The following is a 7,243-nucleotide window of genomic DNA, read 5'->3' on the forward strand; positions in this document are numbered from 1 at the left end:
CAATCCCAGGAATATTGTTGTTGCGAGGCATAATAGTTAAGTATCATAGTCATCATTCATTACAAACCATATTATTGATGATTTCTTATGTTCCATGCCACATTATTGATGATATCTACATGTTTTATGCATACTTTATGTCATATTTATGCATTTTCCGGCACTAACCTATTAACGAGATGCCGAAGAGCCGATTCTTTGTTTCGTCATTGCTTTTGGTTTCAGAAATCCTAGTGAGGAAATATTCTCGGAATTGGACGAAATCAACGCCCAGGGGCCTATTTTGCCACGAAGCTTCCAGAAGACCGAAGGAGAGACGAAGTGGGGCCACGGGGCGCCGCCACACTAGGGCGGCGCGGCCCAGGGGGGGCCGCGCGGTCCTAGCGTGTGGGGCCCCCGTGACGCCTCCTGACCTGCCCTTCCGCCTACATATAGTCTTCGTCGCGAAACCCCCAGTACCGAGAGCCACGATACGGAAAACCTTCCAGAGACGCCGCCGCCGCCGATCCCATCTCGGGGGATTCAGGAGATCGCCTCCAGCACCCTGCTGGAGAGGGGAATCATCTCCCGGAGGACTCTTCACCGCCATGGTCGCCTCCGGAGTGATGAGTGAGTAGTTCACCCCTGGACTATGGGTCCATAGCAGTAGCTAGATGGTCGTCTTCTCCTAATTGTGCTTCATTGTCGGGTCTTGTGAGCTGCCTAACATGATCAAGATCATCTATCTGTAATGATATATGTTGTGTTTGTTAGGATCCGATGGATAGAGAATACTATGTTATGTTGATTATCAATTTATACCTATGTGTTGTTTATGATCTTGCATGCTCTCTGTTATTAGTAGAGGCTCTGGCCAAGTTTTTACTCTTAACTCCAAGAGGGAGTATTTATGCTCGATAGTGGGTTCATGCCTCCATTAAATCTGGGACGATGTGTGAGAAAGTTCTAAGGTTGTGGATGTGTTGTTGCCACTAGGGATAAAACATCGATGCTATGTCCGAGGATGTAGTTGTTGATTACATTACGCATCATACTTAATGCAATTGTCTGTTGTTTGCAACTTAATACTGGAAGGGGTTCGGATGATAACCTGAAGGTGGACTTTTTAGGCATAGATGCATGCTGGATAGCGGTCTATGTACTTTGTCGTAATGCCCAATTAAATCTCACTAAACTCATCATATCATGTATGTGCATTGTCATGCCCTCTCTATTTGTCAATTGCCCAACTGTAATTTGTTCACCCAACATGCTATTTATCTTATGGGAGAGACACCACTAGTGAACTGTGGACCCCGGTCCATTCTTTTAATCGAATACAATCTACTGCAATACTTGTTCTACTGTTTTCTGCAAACAATCATCATCCACACTATACATCTAATCCTTTGTTACAGCAAGCCGGTGAGATTGACAACCTCGCTGTTTCGTTGGGGCAAAGTACTTTGGTTGTGTTGTGCAGGTTCCACGTTGGCGCCGGAATCCCTGGTGTTGCGCCGCACTATATCTCGCCGCCATCAACCTTCAACGTGTTTCTTGGCTCCTACTGGTTCGATAAACCTTGGTTTCTTACTGAGGGAAAACTTGCCGCTGTACGCATCACACCTTCCTCTTGGGGTTCCCAACGGACGCGTGTTGTACGCGTATCAAGCAGATTTTCTGGCACCGTTGCCGGGGAGATCAAGACACGCTGCAAGGGGAGTCTCCACAATCCAATCTCTTTACTTTGTTTTTGTCTTGCTTTATTTTATTTACTACTTTGTTTGCTACATTATATCAAAATACAAAAAAATTAGTTGCTAGCTTTACTTTATTTACTGTCTTGTTTGCATACTCTATATTAAAAACACAAAAAAATTAGTTACTTGCATTTGCTTTACTTATTTCATCATGTTTCCTTTTAATTTTACTGTAAAAGATATACCGGTAGGACAAGGGTCTATAATTGGAAGAGATAATATAGAAGAATTTTTCACCCATGTTAGTATGCATGAAGATCTTAAAGATATACCCCTTGCAAAAGTTGTCCCTACTTATGAAGATGCCTCTGTTTGTTTGGTACGCATGATGGAAGCTAGATTTATTAGTCTCAACCCCATGATACAACACATATTTCTTACACTTTCTGATATGGAGAGGGGAGAGAAGAGAGATTTTGTTCTAAAAGTCCTAGTGCGAGAATTTGAGGATATAGCCAAAGAAGCTAGAAAAGTTTTTAGTAAGCACGAGAGGCTTGGTATGATCACCGATTTTAAAAGAACACTTGAAAAGATGGATATGGATAGAATTAAGTACACTAATAATGTTAATGATGGTGGGGAGATTAAAGCACCAATACCTTGCAAGCTCCTAGCTATGCATGAAGCTCTAGATGATAATTATGCTTGGCTTGTCCCTCAAAATTTGTTTGATGAGAGTAGCAAGCCCAAGACTAATGAAAAGGGAGCCTCTGAAACTTACGTATCCAAAATACAATGCATGGTTGAGAAAACTCTAAACCCCGCTGTAGATGCATCATCTCTTGATAACACTTGATACACACTTTCTACGCCTAGCTGAAAGGCGTTAAAGAAAAGCGCTTATGGGAGACAACCCATGATTTTACTACAGTACTTTTATTTTACATTTGAGTCTTGGAAGTTGTTACTACTGTAGCAACCTCTCCTTATCTTAGTTTTGTGCATTGTTGTGCCAAGTAAAGTCGTTGATAGTAAGGTTCATACTAGATTTGGATTACTGCGCAGAAACAGATTTCTTTGCTGTCACGAATCTGGGCCTAATTCTCTGTAGGTAACTCAGAAAATTATGCCAATTTACGTGAGTGATCCTCAGATATGTACGCAACTTTCATTCAATTTGAGAATTTTCATTTGAGCAAGTCTGGTGCCTCAATAAAATTCGTCTTTACGAACTGTTCTGTTTTGACAGATTCTGCCTTTTATTTCGCATTGCCTGTTTTGCTATGCTTGATGGATTTTTCGATTCCATTAACTTTCAGTAGTTTTGTGCAATGTCCAGAAGTGTTAAGAATGATTATGTCACCTCTGAACATGTAAATTTTGATTGAGCACTAACCCTCTAATGAGTTGTTTTGAGTTTGGTGTGGAGGAAGTTTTCAAGGATCAAGAGAGGGAGATGATCAAATGATCAAGGAGAGTGAAAGCTCTAAGCTTGGGGATGCCCCGGTGGTTCACCCCTACATATTTCAAGAAGACTCAAGCGTCTAAGCTTGGGGATGCCCAAGGCATCCCCTTCTTCATCGACAACATTATCAGGTTCCTCTAGTGAAACTATATTTTTATTCCATCACATCTTATGTACTTTGCTTGGAGCGTCGGTTTGTTTTTGTTTTTGTTTTGTTTGAATAAAATGGATCCTAGCATTCATTGTATGGGAGAGAGACACGCTCCGCTGTTGCATATAGACAAATATGTCCTTAGGCTTTACTCATAGTATTCATGGCGAAGGTTGAATCTTCTTCGTTAATTTGTTATATGGTTGGAATCGGGAAATGCTACATGTAGTAATTGCTAAAATGTCTTGGATAATGTGATACTTGGCAATTGTTGTGCTCATGTTTAAGCTCTTGCATCATATACTTTGCACCTATTAATGAAGAAATACATAGAGCTTGCTAAAATTTGGTTTGCATAATTGGTCTCTCTAAGGTCTAGATAATTTCTAGTAAAGAGTTTGAACAACAAGGAAGACGGTGTAGAGTCTTATAATGTTTACAATATGTCTTTTATGTGAGTTTTGCTGCACCGGTTCATCCTTGTGTTTGTTTCAAATAACCTTGCTAGCCTAAGCCTTGTATCGAGAGGGAATACTTCTCGTGCATCTAAAATCCTTGAGGCAACCACTATGCCATTTGTGTCCACCATACCTACCTACTACATGGTATTTCTCCGCCATTCCAAAGTAAATTGCTTGAGTGCTACCTTTAAATTTCTATCCTTCACCTTTGCAATATATAGCTCATGGGACAAATAGCCTAAAAACTATTGTGGTATTGAATATGTACTTATGCACTTTATCTCTTATTAAGTTGCTTGTTGTGCGATAACCATGTTCCTGGGGACGCCATCAACTACTCTTTGTTGAATATCATGTGAGTTGCTATGCATGTCCGTCTTGTCTGAAGTAAGGGAGATTTACCACTAGAATGGTTAGAGCATGCATAATGTTAGAGAAGAACATTGGGCCGCTAACTAAAGCCATGATCCATGGTGGAAGTTTCAGTTTTGGACAAATATCCTCAATCTCATATGAGAAAATTAACTGTTGTTGAATGCTTATGCATAAAAGAGGAGTCCATTATCTGTTGTCTATGTTGTCCCGGTATGGATGTCTAAGTTGAGAATAATCAATAGCGAGAAATCCGATGCGAGCTTTCTCCTTAGACCTTTGTACAGGCGGCATAGAGGTACCCCTTTGTGACACTTGGTTAAAACATATGCATTGCGATGATAATCCAGGTAATCCGAGCTAATTAGGACAAGGTGCGGGCACTATTAGTATACTATGCATAAGGCTTGCAACTTGTAGGATATAATTTACATAACACATATGCTTTATTACTACCGTTGACAAAATTGTTTCTTGTTTTCAAAACCAAAGCTCTAGCACAAATATAGCAATCAATGCTTCCCTCTACGAAGGGCCCTTTTTTTTACTTTTATGCTGAGTCAGTTCACCTATTTCTCTCCACCTCAAGAAGCAAACACTTGTGTGAACTGTGCATTGATTCCTATATACTTGCATATTGCACTTGTTATATTACTTTACATTGACAATATCCATGAGATATACATGTTATAAGTTGAAAGCAACCGCTGAAACTTAATCTTCCTTTGTGTTGCTTCAATACCTTTACTTTGATTTATTGCTTTATGAGTTAACTCTTATGCAAGACTTATTGATGCTTGTCTTGAAAGTACTATTCATGAAAAGTCTTTGCTTTATGATTCATTTGTTTACTCATGTCATTACCATTGTTTTGATCGCTGCATTCATTGCATATGCTTACAATAGTATGATCAAGGTTATGATGGCATGTCACTCCAGAAATTATCTTTGTTATCGTTTACCTGCTCGGGACGAGCAGAAACTAAGCTTGGGGATGCTGATACGTCTCCGACGTATCGATAATTTCTTATGTTCCATGCCACATTATTGATGATATCTACATGTTTTATGCATACTTTATGTCATATTTATGCATTTTCCGGCACTAACCTATTAACGAGATGCCGAAGAGCCAGTTGCTGTTTTCTGCTGTTTTTGGTTTCAGAAATCCTAGTAAGGAAATATTCTCGGAATTGGACGAAATCAACGCCCAGGGGCCTATTTTGCCACGAAGCTTCCAGAAGACCGAAGGAGAGACGAAGTGGGGCCACGGGGCGCCGCCACACTAGGGCGGCGCGGCCCAGAGGGGGCCCGCGCGGCCCTAGCGTGTGGGGCCCCCGTGACGCCTCCTGACCTGCCCTTCCGCCTACATATAGTCTTCGTCGCGAAACCCCCAGTACCGAGAGCCACGATACGGAAAACCTTCCCAGAGACGCCGCCGCCGCCGATCCCATCTCGGGGGATTCAGAGATCGCCTCGGCACCTGCCGGAGAGGGGAATCATCTCCCGGAGGACTCTTCACCGCCATGGTCGCCTCCGGAGTGATGAGTGAGTAGTTCACCCCTGGACTATGGGTCCATAGCAGTAGCTAGATGGTCGTCTTCTCCTAATTGTGCTTCATTGTCGGGTCTTGTGAGCTGCCTAACATGATCAAGATCATCTATCTGTAATGCTATATGTTGTGTTTGTTGGGATCCGATGGATAGAGAATACTATGTTATGTTGATTATCAATTTATACCTATGTGTTGTTTATGATCTTGCATGCTCTCTGTTATTAGTAGAGGCTCTGGCCAAGTTTTTACTCTTAACTCCAAGAGGGAGTATTTATGCTCGATAGTGGGTTCATGCCTCCATTAAATCTGGGACAGTGACAGAAAGTTCTAAGGTTGTGGATGTGCTGTTGCCACTAGGGATAAAACATCGATGCTATGTCCGAGGATGTAGTTGTTGATTACATTACGCACCATACTTAATGCAATTGTCTGTTGTTTGCAACTTAATACTGGAAGGGGTTCGGATGATAAACTGAAGGTGGACTTTTTAGGCATAGATGCATGCTGGATAGCAGTCTATGTACTTTGTCGTAATGCCCAATTAAATCTCACTATACTCATCATATCATGTATGTGCATTGTCATGCCCTCTCTATTTTGTCAATTGCCCAACTGTAATTTGTTCACCCAACATGCTATTTATCTTATGGGAGAGACACCACTAGTGAACTGTGGACCCCGGTCCATTCTTTTAATCGAATACAATCTACTGCAATACTTGTTCTACTGTTTTCTGCAAACAATCATCATCCACACTATACATCTAATCCTTTGTTACAGCAAGCCGGTGAGATTGACAACCTCGCTGTTTCGTTGGGGCAAAGTACTTTGGTTGTGTTGTCCAGGTTCCACGTTGGCGCCAGAATCCCTGGTGTTGCGCCGCACTACATCTCGCCGCCATCAACCTTCAACGTGCTTCTTGGCTCCTACTGGTTCGATAAACCTTGGTTTCTTACTGAGGGAAAACTTGCCGCTGTAGGCATCACACCTTCCTCTTGGGGTTCCCAACGGACGCGTGCTGTACGCGTATCAGTTACTCAACCGAAAGCCCCTCTTAATAGTGCGACTATCTATCCTATAATCCGGTCTCACAACATCCACCTTGAGACCGGTAAAAGGAAAACCTAGCAAGGCCATACCTTTGCCTTGCGCATCCCGCTTGATCTTGATGATAACTCTTCAAGCTTCACTCAAGCCGGAATGCCTCACTTGACCAATGTTGCTTCGTGAAGACTCACAAATGCTCCCCCATACACTATGATGGGAAAGCTCCATTGATGCACATCTTCACTAGTCCATTATCACCAAATGGACGGCAAGCTTCAAGCATGTGATTCACTTGAGATGCTCATCTTGAACTTGCCCAACTCAACCTTGTATCTTCACATACTCACTTAAGATAGAGCATGGCTAATATTGAGTTCCACATAAGAACTCCATCTTCATTTCTTCTTCTTGATCATATCACATATATATATATCTTCATACCGATGATCTTGATGCCAATACACAAGGAATACCTTTATCTTCATGGCATCCATACTTGAATCCAACACATGG

The sequence above is a fragment of the Lolium perenne genome, chromosome 7, assembly GCF_019359855.2.
Source record: "Lolium perenne isolate Kyuss_39 chromosome 7, Kyuss_2.0, whole genome shotgun sequence".
Taxonomy (NCBI): domain Eukaryota; kingdom Viridiplantae; phylum Streptophyta; class Magnoliopsida; order Poales; family Poaceae; genus Lolium; species Lolium perenne.